This window comes from Heloderma suspectum, chromosome 2 (genome assembly GCF_057233095.1).
Source record: "Heloderma suspectum isolate Gila_16-S chromosome 2, 16-S_ref, whole genome shotgun sequence".
Lineage (NCBI taxonomy): Eukaryota > Metazoa > Chordata > Lepidosauria > Squamata > Helodermatidae > Heloderma > Heloderma suspectum.
The window spans coordinates 276756861-276770423 of NC_139459.1; the positions used below are offsets into that span (position 1 = coordinate 276756861).

The 13563-nt window shown below is 47.0% G+C and overlaps 1 long non-coding RNA gene across 1 annotated transcript; it reads right to left on the minus strand.

Annotated features, from left to right (window-relative positions):
- Window positions 1-721: 721 nt before the first annotated feature.
- LOC146354618 (uncharacterized) lies at window positions 722-9498 on the minus strand. The gene is made up of 4 exons (XR_014788454.1): window positions 9273-9498; window positions 4155-4226; window positions 1422-1494; window positions 722-1318 (listed from the first exon to the last, which is right to left on the minus strand). It is a non-coding gene; the product is annotated as an uncharacterized LOC146354618 (long non-coding RNA).
- Window positions 9499-13563: the final 4065 nt, after the last annotated feature.

Consider the following 13563-nt stretch of genomic DNA (forward strand, 5'->3'; position numbering starts at 1 on the left):
TGTCATGTACTGTGATGTCATCCCGGAGACAGCAAAAAGAGGACAATGGACATAAAGAAGAAACTCGTTTCCTTTGTTCTGAATCAAGCAAGCAATCCAGCATCTAATGACAACCTTAAATGCACTTGGATTGTTGCTCACTAATGTGCATTATGTAAACAAAGAGCAGACATGCAACATATTGCCATTCATATACATCCACATTCCATCCCAAACCCCTTTTATGTCCTTGGTATCTGCTTTCACACATCATGTTATTCAAGGGTGAGAATTAATGGGCTTTACTCCATAACTCTTGCAGAAGCCTGGCTGCCCATACAAGAAAGTGGAATGTCTTGAGCCAGTTCACTATGGTGATGTGACTCTTTTCTTCTGGATAAATTACCTACAATTGTCATTTCACTTTGTGTTCGTTAACCAGGACTAAAGATGACTACTTGGTTTGTTGTACTGGAATTTTTAAGCCATCCTTTGGGATGGTGAAAGGTGTGGCACCATTGTTTCACCACATGTTTCTGGGACTGTTCTCACAATCCTTGCTTTTCAATATTTTAAAATTTAGTTTAACCTCCTTTGGAGCATCCTACTGACTGTTGTCATGGACTAGAACAATCAGTTCACTAGTACTCACTCTTTTGAAGAACAGGGAAATACTCCCGATTTTGCCATTCTTTAACCACTTTTTCCCATATCAACAAAAGATATAATTGATACATATAATAATAGACATGTGCAACACAATCCTATGCATGTTTATTCAGAAATGAATCCCACAGTGTTCAACATTTATTTACTGGAAGCATTTTTACCTCATTCTTCCACTAAGTATGGTGCCAGAGCAACTTACATATGATCAATAAAAACAAAGTCCTTGCCCACAAGCTTACAATCTAAAATTCATGACAAAAAAAGGAATAGGGAGGAAAAAGGAAAATAACAAATTTAGGCAACAATTCTTAAAGTTTTACATGGGATTTACTCCCATGTAAGCGTGCATAGGATTGCAACCTGGTCTTCAGAAAGCTTTCTGTAACTCCACCTTAGCATTTTACTTCACCTTGGTTGGGTCTGGGATCCTGAGCAGTTACAACAAAGCAGTCCCTGTACAACAAACATAATCTCTTATGTTTCATTCCCAGGTAAGTAACTTTGACTGGCTGATGTTCCCCTAGCCCTGTTCAATTGTTTCTGCTCGGTGAAAAAGATCTATGCATGGCCTCCTTGACTGGCAACTGGCAGTTATCCTTAGTGAGAGATGAAAGTCCATCTGGGGCCTGGCTCTTCTCTCCTCTGTCTTGCTGCAGTCCTGGTCTTCTGTCTGGGGAATTCAAATGAATGGCAGCACCCATTATTTATTAACTCTCATCCCATGCAGTGTTCTCCCCGCACCTCCCTCAGGTTAAAAAAAAGAAGAAGAGTACATCTTGGGTCTCCTGCTCTGTGCTAACTCAGCTCGAAAAGATCACGTCTTCCCCTTGAGCAGCAGAGTTCAGTCTGAAATATTAACACATAAGGAGGCTGTCAGGGGCAAATCACAGAATGGTCAGTCAAGTCGCACAGCAAAGTGAAAGTAGCCAAGAGTTTGCAGAGAGAAAGAGAGAGAAGGAACACATCCCTCCCTCTCTCTCCAACACTCCCTGTCTCCTGTCTTCCACATGCATCTCCCCAAATCCAAATATGTCTTTCAGACAAAGAACAAATGCTGTCAGCCTCTGCTTTGGGAGACAAGGTGGAGGTGATGAGAACAGGGATCAGGAATGGCTTCCCTCCTGATCTGAAGAAAAACTTCCTGACTGTAAGAGCAATACGACAATGGAACATATTACCTGGGGAGGTGGTGGGCTCTCCCACACTGGAGGCCTTCAAGACGAGGCTGGACAGCCATCTGTCAGGGATGCTCTGACTTGGATTCCTGCATTGAGCAGGGGGTTGGACTCGATGGCCTTGTAGGCCCCTTCCAACCCTACTATTCTATGATTCTATGATTCCCAGCTAAGCCACTGGCAATGAGCGATGACATGGGAAGCACTCAAGATGCCATGGTTTAGGAAGAGTTATCACATAGGATTCCGTTTTCCTCTGCAGGATATTAACTCACATTTTCTGCTCCTTGGATGCTGTAAGGACCCTAATTTTCAGGGATGGACCTAACTGTGAGCCAAGGGTAGCCTCTGGCTACAGATCTGGGAGACATTAACTTAAAAGTAGCAAGGCAGGAGTCAGATCTGACCCAAGGGGCACAATTTGCCCGGAATTTCTCCTGTGCATGTTCCCTGCAGGGCTGCACAAGACCTACACATAGACTGGGTTCACACAACATGCTAACCCATGAAGGGTTGTTTTCTGGAACCTTTTTATTTTCCCAGGCATTTTAGCATTTTAGCTTTCTAGACTTTTAGCTTTGCTGTTTTAAATCTGTATTTTAAATTCCTGCACTGCTGCTAGTTTTTATTGTGGTTGTATTGTTATATTGTGGTTTTAATGTTCTATATATTTTATATTGTTTATTGTGTGCCGTTTGGTTTTAATTTTTGTGAACTGCCCAGAGAGCTTTGGCTATTGGGCAGTATAGAAAACAATCAAACAAACAAACAAACAAATAATGAAAGAAAGAAAGAAAGAAAGAAAGAAAGAAAGAAAGAAAGGGTAGTATGTTGTCCATGAGCTGTTTTTTCCACCCATGGTGGCTTGTTTCCCTCAAACAACTCACCCTGAGAACCCACAGTCCACAGTAGAAGTTGTTTTACTTACTGCGGGTTAGTGTGTTGTCTGTTGCGCCAGTGTGGGTCACAGCGATCACCTACAGAGCCGCTCAGCAAGAGCAGCTGAAAATGTTGCCATCCTGAGTGAGCAAACTTGTTTTCCTGCCACATTCAGCTGTGTCTCTGACTCCAAATCATCTCCCCCCCTCCCCGCATGTGGTTCCCAAATGGTTTCACCTATGTGGGCCTATGTACACCAGTTGCTGGGGAACATGGGTGGGAGGGTGCTGTTCTGCTCATGCCCTGCTTGTGGATTCCCAGCGGACAGCTGGTTGGCCACTGTGTGAACAGATTGCTGGACCAGATGGACCCTTGGTCTGATCCAGCAGCGCTCTTCTTATGTTCTTATGTTCACCTGTGGTTAAATCCTTAGTTTTCCTTGAAAAAGCAAGGTCATGTAATCATCTATTAGTTCATGTGGTGGCTCCTCATAAGAGGAGCCTGTACATTAAATTTTGTCCAATTTCTGCAAAGTTTCAAGGAGTTGGAGGTCCCTCTCCTTTTTCGTAGAATGTTGCCATGGGTAGATTCAAGGCAGTATTAAGCAAGCCAAATAAGACACTTCGTATGCCAATTAAAAAGTTTCTTTTTATTCTGCACTGTTGGTTTGCTGCTGGTGAGTGGGGAGCCATCAACGGCTTGAAAATTGGGACAGTGGGTAAGGAATAAGAATTGGGGGAGAGGGGGTAGGAGCGGGAAGGAAAACAAATGGTTTGTTTCACATGTAGTAAAATTCTCATTTTTCCATAGAAAAGTAAAGCCATGCATTTATCCAGTAGTGCATCTGGTAGCTCCACATAAGGGGAACCTGTATATTAAATTTTGTCCCCATCTTGGAAAATGTCAAGGAGCTGGAGGCCGCACAGCCCTTTTTGTTGCACACGTGTGGAGAAGGGGGACTCGGCAAAGGCTTGGAAAGGCAATGAAGGGACAGTGGGGTATGGTTTCCACCGCAAAGGAATCTGGGATACCTGGCTAGCCGGGGAGGAGGGCTGTAGGAGGAAGGGGGGTGAGCGGGAGGAAATAAATCACACTGCATAGTTTGTTTGCCTGATCGTTTGCAAAACAACCTACTCTGCATAGCTTATCACCCACCATGGATTAGCATGACATGTGAACAGGCCCATAGACTTGAATAACTCTTATTAATTTCAGTGGGGCTCGTTCAGGAGAGTTTCCCCATGGATGGTGCCCCTCCCCTGTTAATCAGAGTATAATTTATTTATTTAGAAGATTCTTTGCTTTGACAAATCCAACCTCCCCTGCCCCCTTTCTAGAAATGTCTCTGAACACAGGATATGCCCAGACATGGTCAGGTAGCTATAGGCCAAAATCTGTATTTCTGCACATTCCAGACTTGATTCTTCCTTTCCATTTCCCCCCATGACTCACCCTTATGTTAAGTACGTCCATGAAGGAATCACCTGGAGGACGCGTGAGCATCTTTTCTTGGTCTCCAACTGGCTGGCAAAGAGAAGAGACAAGAAAAGATTAAGCCATGCTACGGAGCCCCAGGTGGGCCTCATCCCTCCCCCACTTGCAAGCTGCTTTGGTGAGTTATTCTTAGGATCCTGATATGTCAGTTTCACTGAGCTAGTAAAAGCAACTGACCATTTCTAAACTTCTCTTTGCTTGGATGCTGGCATTGATTAAGTTCTTTGTGCCTAGTCTGAAAGTTGGCCTCACCCGTGCAAGGGACTGCTTGGATACATGCTAACCGGGGTTTTAAGGAGTTCACAGGAAGCTCTGGAAAAGGGGCCTACCTTTCTCTAGAAGTGTATAAGCCTCAGTTCTCACATATCCAGGACATAAGAGTTATTAAAAACACGAGTGGTGGCAGGGATAGCTCTGCAATATAGGCAAAGGGTGTCAGGCAGCCTGTCCTACCTTACAGGGTTGGAGGTGCTGGCAAACTGTTTTGTCACTCCTGCCTTTCAATGTAATTGTTATCAAAGAGGCTTACAAGCAACAGGTAATAATATAAAGCCAGTGTGGTGTAGTGGTTAGAGGGGTGGACTGGGAGACTTGGGTTCTAGCCCCTACCTGGCCATGAAGCGCACTGGGTAACTTTGGGCCAGTCACTGACACACAGCCTAACCTACCTCATAGGGCTGTTGTGAGGATAAAACAGACAGGAGAAGAACTATGTATGCTGCCTTGGGCTCCTTGGAGGAAAGCGCTATTACTCTCTGCTTTCCAGATTTCTGCTGTGTGAGTGTGCCTGCAAAGACCTCCTGTTGGGCTGGTCCCAGTTCCCAAGTTTGGCTTCCCTTTAACAAAAGGTGGGATATAAATGTAACAAACAAGCAAATAAATAAAAACCCCAACACACACACATGCTCAGCCATCAGTCCCCTGGCTGATGGATGGGGCCAGGCTTTGCTTCCTTTTGATTCTGCAGTCCCAGAGCAACTACTTGGCAGTTGGTGTAGTGGCAAGAGTGTTGGACTAGGAGCTGGGAGATCAGGGTTCTAGTCCCCACTCAGCCATGGAAGCTCACTGGGTGACTTTGGGCCAGTCACAGACTCTCAGCCCAACCCACCTCACAGGGTTGTTGTTGTGAGGATAAAATGGAGAGGAGGAGGATAATGTAAGCCGCCTTGGGTTCCTTGCAAGAGGAAAAAAGGCAGGGAATAAATGCAATAAATAAATAGTTGGAGCCAAGCATTTGTTTGTTTTCTGGAGGAGGAGCAGGGAAAACATGGGCTCCTTGCTGCTACTCCTTTTCTGACCTGTGGAAGGGGCCAGTTGTTCTATCCCTTGCCATGTTATTCTTCCTGGGAGTGCAACCCTCCAGTGGCTGAGGACCCTGTTTCTGCTCACCAGTCCCAGGGAAACTGGCAGTTGGAGCCCAGTGTTGTTTTCACCAGGAAGGAGGGAAGCAAACCTAATATATGTGGGGTGGGTGCCATTTGGATTTTCCGCCTTAGGCACCAGAATATTTTGTGCCGCTCCTGCTCATTTAAAGATACGTCCTTTATTATTACTTGGGGTTTTAGAACCTCACAGAGTAGAACGGATGCTTCCCCACCTTCTCATCACCTTCAGCGCCTGCAGATTACTGCTTCCAAGAAAACAGTGCCCTTGCCATCACAACTCTCAGCAATTCCACATTCTCTTACAAAAATGCACAGCTCTTAAGATGCGGCTATCATTAAGCCAAGAAGAGGGCTTATTTAACAAGGTCTTTGATAAAGATTCAGATAGCAGCAAGTAGAAGGATTGGAAACAGATGGTTACAGAGAAAAGAGGGGGGGAAAGCACATACCATAAAATACATTTCAGAGCCTCTGCTTATTAACAAGATTCTTTCCTGACTAATAAGGTATGTCTCACCCAAATGGTCAACCTATTCGGGGCTTATCCAGTCAAGCAAACTGAAATCTAGTTTTCCTGAGACTCTCATGCTGGCAATGTTCCCTTCCATAATAAGTCAAAATGTGTTCTTCACATTCCACCAGCGTGCGGTTTTTCAGATTTATGCAGCCTGATCCTGTCTTTCCTGACTGTCTCACCGTGTTCAATGGCGTTTACTCCCAGGTTCATCTGCACAGGAATTCAGCCTTCGTCTCTTTATGAAACTAGAGTATTTCGTTATATTACGATAATCTGTAGTAGGTTCACTTCCCATTTTTGCCCTGGATTCTTTGTCTGCATAGGGAAAATCTAGGCCTGTTTATAGCATAAAAGGAAAACGCAGGCTAGGAACACTCACGGAGTAGTGCCAAAGTGAATGGGAGGGGTGGATCCTTAATATATTTGTCGGGATTAGGATGGGGGTAGGGGTTGCTCCACCTGAATAGTACACAGAGTAGATCCCCTGATTGATAGCCACTTGGCTGACCTATGCTGGAAGACATCATCTCTCTTCCTCAGTTTTGCTGTACTTCACATGTGTCCTTTTTTTTCCAACTGTAACCCTATTTTACTTAGGCTGCAATTCTATACATACTTACCTGGGAGTAAGCCTCATTGAAAACCATAGAACTTACTTCTGAGTAGACATGCATAGGCTTGCACTGTTAGCTCTTAAAATATTACTATTTAATACCCTAGTAGTATACCCAAGTCACATATGAGGCACATATCATATGCCAGGGTTGTGGATCTGTTTGCTCCGTTCTCACTCTGGGTGTCAGAGGGCTTCTTCAATTAAATTCCTAAACAAGCCCATACTCCAAGGAACCAGGAGGTCACACTTTTTATGCAAAGGACCATACCTTAGGGCTAGACCACCTGGTTTGCTAAAACACTGGCTTCCGTCCTCAGCATCTCCAACTATGAAGTCTCTCCTGACTATAAAGGCTGGGAAAGATCTCTTCCTTGGAGACCCTTGAGGGTTCCTGCCAGTCAGGGTAAACAACACTGGACTAGGTGGACCAATGGTCTGCCAATATAAGACAGCTTCTCATATTGACATTTGGTTCTCATCAGTAAACAACATAACAACTGAGCTTTTGAGTCTCACAGAATTCTTCCTCAGTTTCACATCCAGCCCAATGAAGAGTACTGTGGAACTCAAAAGCTTGCCCAAACTTGGAACCTCCCTGCAATACTGCTCTAGCTTCTGCAACATTTCAGTGCTTGGAAAGCTGGAGAAGACATGCCAAATGCACCAAGCCCTTCAAAATGAACCTACCAGTCATGCATGAACCTTGGGCAGAAAACACCCAATCCCAGGGAGTTTCTTCTTATACGGTAGTCCACAGGCCCCACCTGACACAGGGATGTGCTGGGCATCTCTGTGGCTCCCAGCACTGTTTTGATTGGGAAACAGGAAAACTGTACTATTGCTAGGCTGGCCAGGATGAGTCATTCAGGAGCTGAACCAAAGCTTGATTGAACTAAAGGTGTTGGGTGTGGGGAGCAGAAAGGAGAAATTCCATCAGGGCTAGACAATCATTCCTTTGATCAAGGAGAGTCTCCACTTGGCCAACAGATGGTGATATCCGGAAGAGAGCAATAGCGGGGTGGGGGTGGGGGTGGGGGTGGGGGGGTGGAGTCAGACTCCAAAGGGAACTTCACAGTCTTCAACATTGTTATTAATCACTTGGAGGAGTGGGTGCAGGGAATGCTGATCAGATTTGCAGATGACACAAAGTTGGGCGGGATAGCTAATACTTTGGAAGACAGAAACAAAATTCAAAGTGATCTGGATAGACTGGAGCTCTAGGCAGAAAACAACAGAATGAAATTTAATAGGGATAAATGCCAAGTTCTGCACCTAGGAAAAAGAAACCAAATGCAGTTACAAGATGGGGGATGCTTGGCTCAACAGCACTACAAGCGAGAAGGATCTTGGAATTGTTGTCGATCACAAGCTGATTATGAGCCAACAATGTGATGTGGCTGCAAAAAAGGCCAGTGCTCTTTTGGGCTGCATTAATAGAAGCATAGCTTCCAAATTCCAGGAAGTACTAGTTCCCCTCTACTCAGCACTGGTTAGGCCTCATCTGGAGTACTGTGTCCAGTTCTGGCGCCACACTTTAAGAAGGATGCAGACAAAGTGGAGAGGGTTCAGAGGAGGGCAACAAAGATGATCAGGGGACTGGAAACAAAGCCCTATTAAGAGAGACTAAAATAACTGGGCATGTTTAGCCTTGAGAATATTAAGGGGAGATAGGATAGCACTCTTCAAGTATTTGAAGGGCTGTCATAGACAGGAAGGCCAGGATCTCTTCTCGGTCATCCCGGAGTGCAGGACACGGAATAATGGGCTCAAGTGACAGGAAGCCAGATTCCGGCTGAACATCAGGAAACACCTCCTGACTGTAAGAGCAATACGACAATGGAACCAATTACCTAGGGAGGTGGTGGGCTCTCGACCACACTGGAGGCCTTCAAGTCGAGGCTGGACAACCATCTGTCAAGGATGCTCTGACTTGGATTCCTGCACTGAGCAGGGGGTTGGCCTCAACGGCCTTGTAGGCCCCTTCTAACCCTACTATTCTATGATTCTATAATCCATTCTGGGTTTCAGTCAGAACCAGACAGAACTCTAAACGAGCTATCCGAGGTTCTGAACCCTTTGGGGGGATAGGGGTCAGCACTTTGGAAAGCTCCTTTAGAGTTCTGGCTGGTTCTGACTGAAACCCAGAGTGGAATCACAGCCACACCGAAATCGGAGCCACCGGCCCTCCACTGGAACTTCATGAGCCTTAATAATGCCGCACCGACAAAAGGAGCGAGCGAGGAGGAGCCCAGGCCCAGCGTCTAGCCTGGGCGTGCTCGGCAAAGGCAGCGCCTCGCCTGCCCGCTCGGCCTCCTGCTGCTCTGGGCCGAGCGGCGGCAGCAGCGCGGCAGCCGGCTTCTGCGCCCGCCTAATGCATTGTTTATTAGCCCGCGCGCCCTCCTCCGCTTGTAACTCAGTCGGGCAGCCTGCAGTAGCTGGGCTAATACAGTGGCGTTTAATAATCGTATTCCACTTCCTTAAACACCGCACAAGTAAGTGGGCGAGCGGGCGGGCGGCGCGGGGCCGAGCCGTTCATTATACATGAATTGCCGATATACCTGGTTAAATATTTGATGGGAGTTTAGAAAAGCCGTGGCGCTCCGCGGCCCCTTCCCGCTAGTTGCGGCCGCGTGCGGTGGCCGCCGGGCCGCCAAGGCAGATAACACAGAGAGCCCCGCGCAGGCCAACGCAGAGCAAATGGGAGAGGGAGACGTCCTCGTCTGTCAGCGCCCCCCGGCGGGGAAGGCGCCTCGTTTGGGTCCAGACAATAGGAACTTCTGGCCAGGCAAGCCACAAAGGCGGGGCCGGGGTGGGCGGAGGGCCTAGATTAGCCTTCCCCCATCGTGGGGCCCTACCAGTGGAGGCTGGTGCTCCGATTTCGGCGGGGCTGTGAATCCATTCTGGGTTTCGGTCAGAACCAGCCAGAACTCTAAAGGGGTGCTGACCCCTTTTTGGCGTTCTGGCTGGTTCTGACTAAATCCCAGAAAGGATGCACAGCCCAGCCGAAATCAGAGCCACCTGCCTCCCCTGGGCCCTACAGATGTGTTCTACTGCAGTTCCCACCATCCCCAGCCAGTCCTGACTCTGCCGCAGCTCACCGTGTGCAGTCTCGGGGCAAGTCACTTCCTCAGTTCTCATGGCCTGTGTGCCGTTGTGGGAATGATAACAACCTACTCCTGCCAGGATGAATGCCATACTTTGCAGATTAAGAGTTCTACATGCATGATTAACAGAGGCTAAACTAGACAAATAAAAGACCAGAAGGAAGTGGGGGCAGCGCAAGATGTGCTAATGAAGGAGTGACCTTCCAGGTTAAGGAATCAAAGGCAAATATTGCTCTAGACTTAAACCTACACAGTACAGTCCATATAGATTAAACCCAAACTGCTGCATTTGTAGATATTCGGCTGCCATGTCAAAAGGAAAAGATCATGGGATGTTCTGCAGCTGTGGTGCTAGTTCAGTGGGACTGAACTAAGATGTTCTGTTCTGGGGTACGCAGACATGATTTTACCAATATACTCAGGGGCCCAGTCAATTGTAGGGAGGGCTTTAGTTGAAAAGTTGATTAGTCTATGCAATAGGTAGGTGCTATTCTTCATTTTAAAAAATCCTAGTGCATATATATATATTACATTTTTATCCTACCCTTCCTCCAAGATGCTCAGAGTGACATAAATCTCTCTCTGCCCCTTTTTATCTTCATAACCCTGAGTTAGGTTAGGCTGAGAGAGAGAACTTTCTCTCTTTATCTCCACCATGTTCTGTCTTGCATCTGAACACTTAAAGACACTCAGTGTTCTGTTCCTCACTGTAGCCTGGAAAATTGGCCACTGCTCCCTTGCCTTGTGATTAGGGAGCCACTATGAGAAGCAGTGTTGTATAGTGGGTAGTGTCTTGGGAGGGTTGTGTTGATTGTTTGGCCTTAGGAAGCCTGGATTCAAATCCCTGCTAAGCCACAACAGCTCACTGGGTGACCCTGAGCCAGTCACTTTCTTCAGTGGTTTCCTACAGGTGCCAAACAGCATGGGGGCAAGATGGATGATGACCCACAGGTTAATGGCCATGGGGCTGAGCACTGGTCCCCCAGCTCCGCCTTCTGGGCCCTGCCCTTTAGGTAGGGCCAGGACCAGCACAAAACAGGACAAGCCAGTCCCATTCTGGCCAGGAGGCCCAGAAGGATACTCTGATCCATGGTATTAAACTACTGAGAGGTCCAGCAGACCTAGACAGGCTCCTACCTTTGCCAAAAACTTGTTTCAAGTGGAACCATCAACCAAGGGATTCTGCTCATCCCTAATGTATACCAATAATCATTGCAGTGTGTGCTAATAATAATAATTCTGTGCTGAGAAAGCTGAATTCTGCAAGCTGTACTTGAGCTGGATTTTGCAAATCAAGCAGAATTGCAAAATTTTGCTTATTTGGCATGATTTCTTTGGCTTCTACTAGTCTTGGGGAGAGGCATATACAGCACTGAACACCCACTTGCGGATCACTGGATATTCTGTTCATGTTTTATCAGAGAACTGCTGAAACAGTGGCACAGGATCTCTCTTCTAAACATTCCTTTGCTGATTTCAGGAATAACTTGGAATCCTGAGTCTCCAGTCTTATCCAGTGAGGGCTGGTAGGACGTGCTATATAGGTAGCATATCACCTGGGTCAAAAAGAGACAGCTACTGCACCTGTGCAAGGAAAAGGTGCTTGTTAGCCAAGCAAAGGGAGGCCCCACTGAGTATCTCATCAAACCAAGACATCTTAGTCCATGCTCATTTCTCATGCAAGTCATTTAACAGGCAGTTAATCCCCATCCAATCTCCCCCGCCCGACACAATCCAATTTAATTTAGAGAAAAATCACACAAAGGCTGTAACATCCAGCTTATCCCTTGAAATGCAATCGCTCTGTAGAAAAGAATTAATTTTTAATTCCATCTTAATTACTTGGAGTAATAATCCATTTACACAGACCAGTGCGGTCAGCCACATGCATTCCATTGCTCCGGAGGGTCAGAGTCATGTGACGAATGCCCTTGTCAGCTGACTGGCTGAACTAATCAATCAGAGGCGATTATTATGCCAGGAGCCCTGGGAGAGTCTGGAGCCATCGATTAGTCCCTTCAGATTGTGCGGCGGTGTCTTTCCTATTGCTCACATTTAATTAGTAATTATTTTGGCACTAAGCAGCACCACGAAACTGCCTTTGCTAGGATGACCCAAGAATTAGTCTTGTTCAAATCAGTCCTCTCCCTTCAGCACAAGCCAAGACTGGGACAAAATGATTGCTTGGCTCCTCTACACAACCTCTCTGCATTGCTGCTTAATCTTGACCTTCAGCCTTCACCATTCTGTTTTTGGATTCACCCACCAAGCACCTCAGCTCATGCTCCTCTAGTTCCCTGCCATTCCAGGCCCCTTGCTTCTTCAACAGGTTGCAGCCTGGTCCCTCCAGTCCTCTGCTCATGGGCAGATTGGTTGTACCAGTGACTGTGCAATGGCCCAGTAGGTGTCATTCACCTACTAGATGAATAGATGACCCAGTAGGTGTCATTCCTGACCTGGGCCCAGGCCAGGCAATCTCCTCCTCTGGTGAAGGTTCTGAGGCCAAAGACCCCATGAGACACACACGCCCCAACTCCAGCATTCTCGTGAGCAGCCCCTCGTCACATTCCCCAAAGAGGCCACACCAGGCTCTTTGGCAACAGTGACCCTTGAGGCACTGGCAGATGGGGCTCCTGGTGAACCTGCCTCACCCATGAAGTCAGAGGAGGAGTCTGAGCGACAACCGAGCCCCAGAGACATCAGTGCCGAAAGGTGCAGGCTCAGGCGGCCTCCTGTTGGCAAAGTGCATGCTCGATGGCCCAGAGAAGCTGGACTCTTCAGAAGTAGGAGGGCTCCTCAGGAACCGGGGGGGGGGGGTAACTGTTTGTAGCTGAGCTTGGTCAGGGTGCTGAAGACCAGGCTACATAAGCCTTCAGTGCCAGGCTATCCACTGCTGGAATAATGCAGGTCCTGTGAACACCAGCTGCATTTCCCCTGTGTTTGGCTCCCAGCTTTGTCTTGTTCCTGAGGCTGTGCTTGTCCCTTGGGGTAAAAGCCAACATATGTCCTACTTAAAGTAGACCCACTGACATTTATCATGACTAAATTAAATCCCATTGATTTCAATGGGTCTGTTCTAAGTAGGATTTATGTTGGATTTTACCCTTGGCTTCGTATTCGAACCCGGGTTTGCTCAACAACCAAGCCACAGATGAAGCTCAAGCAAGACAATAGGCCGGGCAGTTGAAGGTTGATGTTTAGGGCCTAAATTGAGATGGATCATGTCAGCAGGGCTTAGCTCTGGCAAGCAGCCCTTACTTAAATTAGTTGTGGAGAGGGTCAGGTTCTAACAGCTATATTTGCATCCTAATTGACCAGTGGTGCTGTTTTGCACATGCAGATAGAAAAGCAGAGGGAGTCAGTGCAACGACATGTGAAGATGCAGGTAGGACCACTTTTGCTTTTTACCCAGGCTGCTGCAGGCATCTCAATCCATCCCATCCTCTGCTTGTGGGATGTTATAATCTGAATGGTACCCACTAATCCCTTGTGGTTATGTATAGCGTCCAGTCTTAGGAGGCCAGCCTTGCCATCTTATTTAACAAGGAATCTGATGGTGCCAGGAAAGCATGGGGCAAGAAAAATCAAAACATAATATTGCAAGGGACCTAATATTGGCCAAAACCAATCTTCCCTAATCTGGTGCCTTCCAGATGTTTTGGACCACAACTCCAAGCATTCCTGCCCATTGGCTATGTTGGATGGGACAGAAACATCTGGAGGGCACCAGGTTGAGGGAGGATGC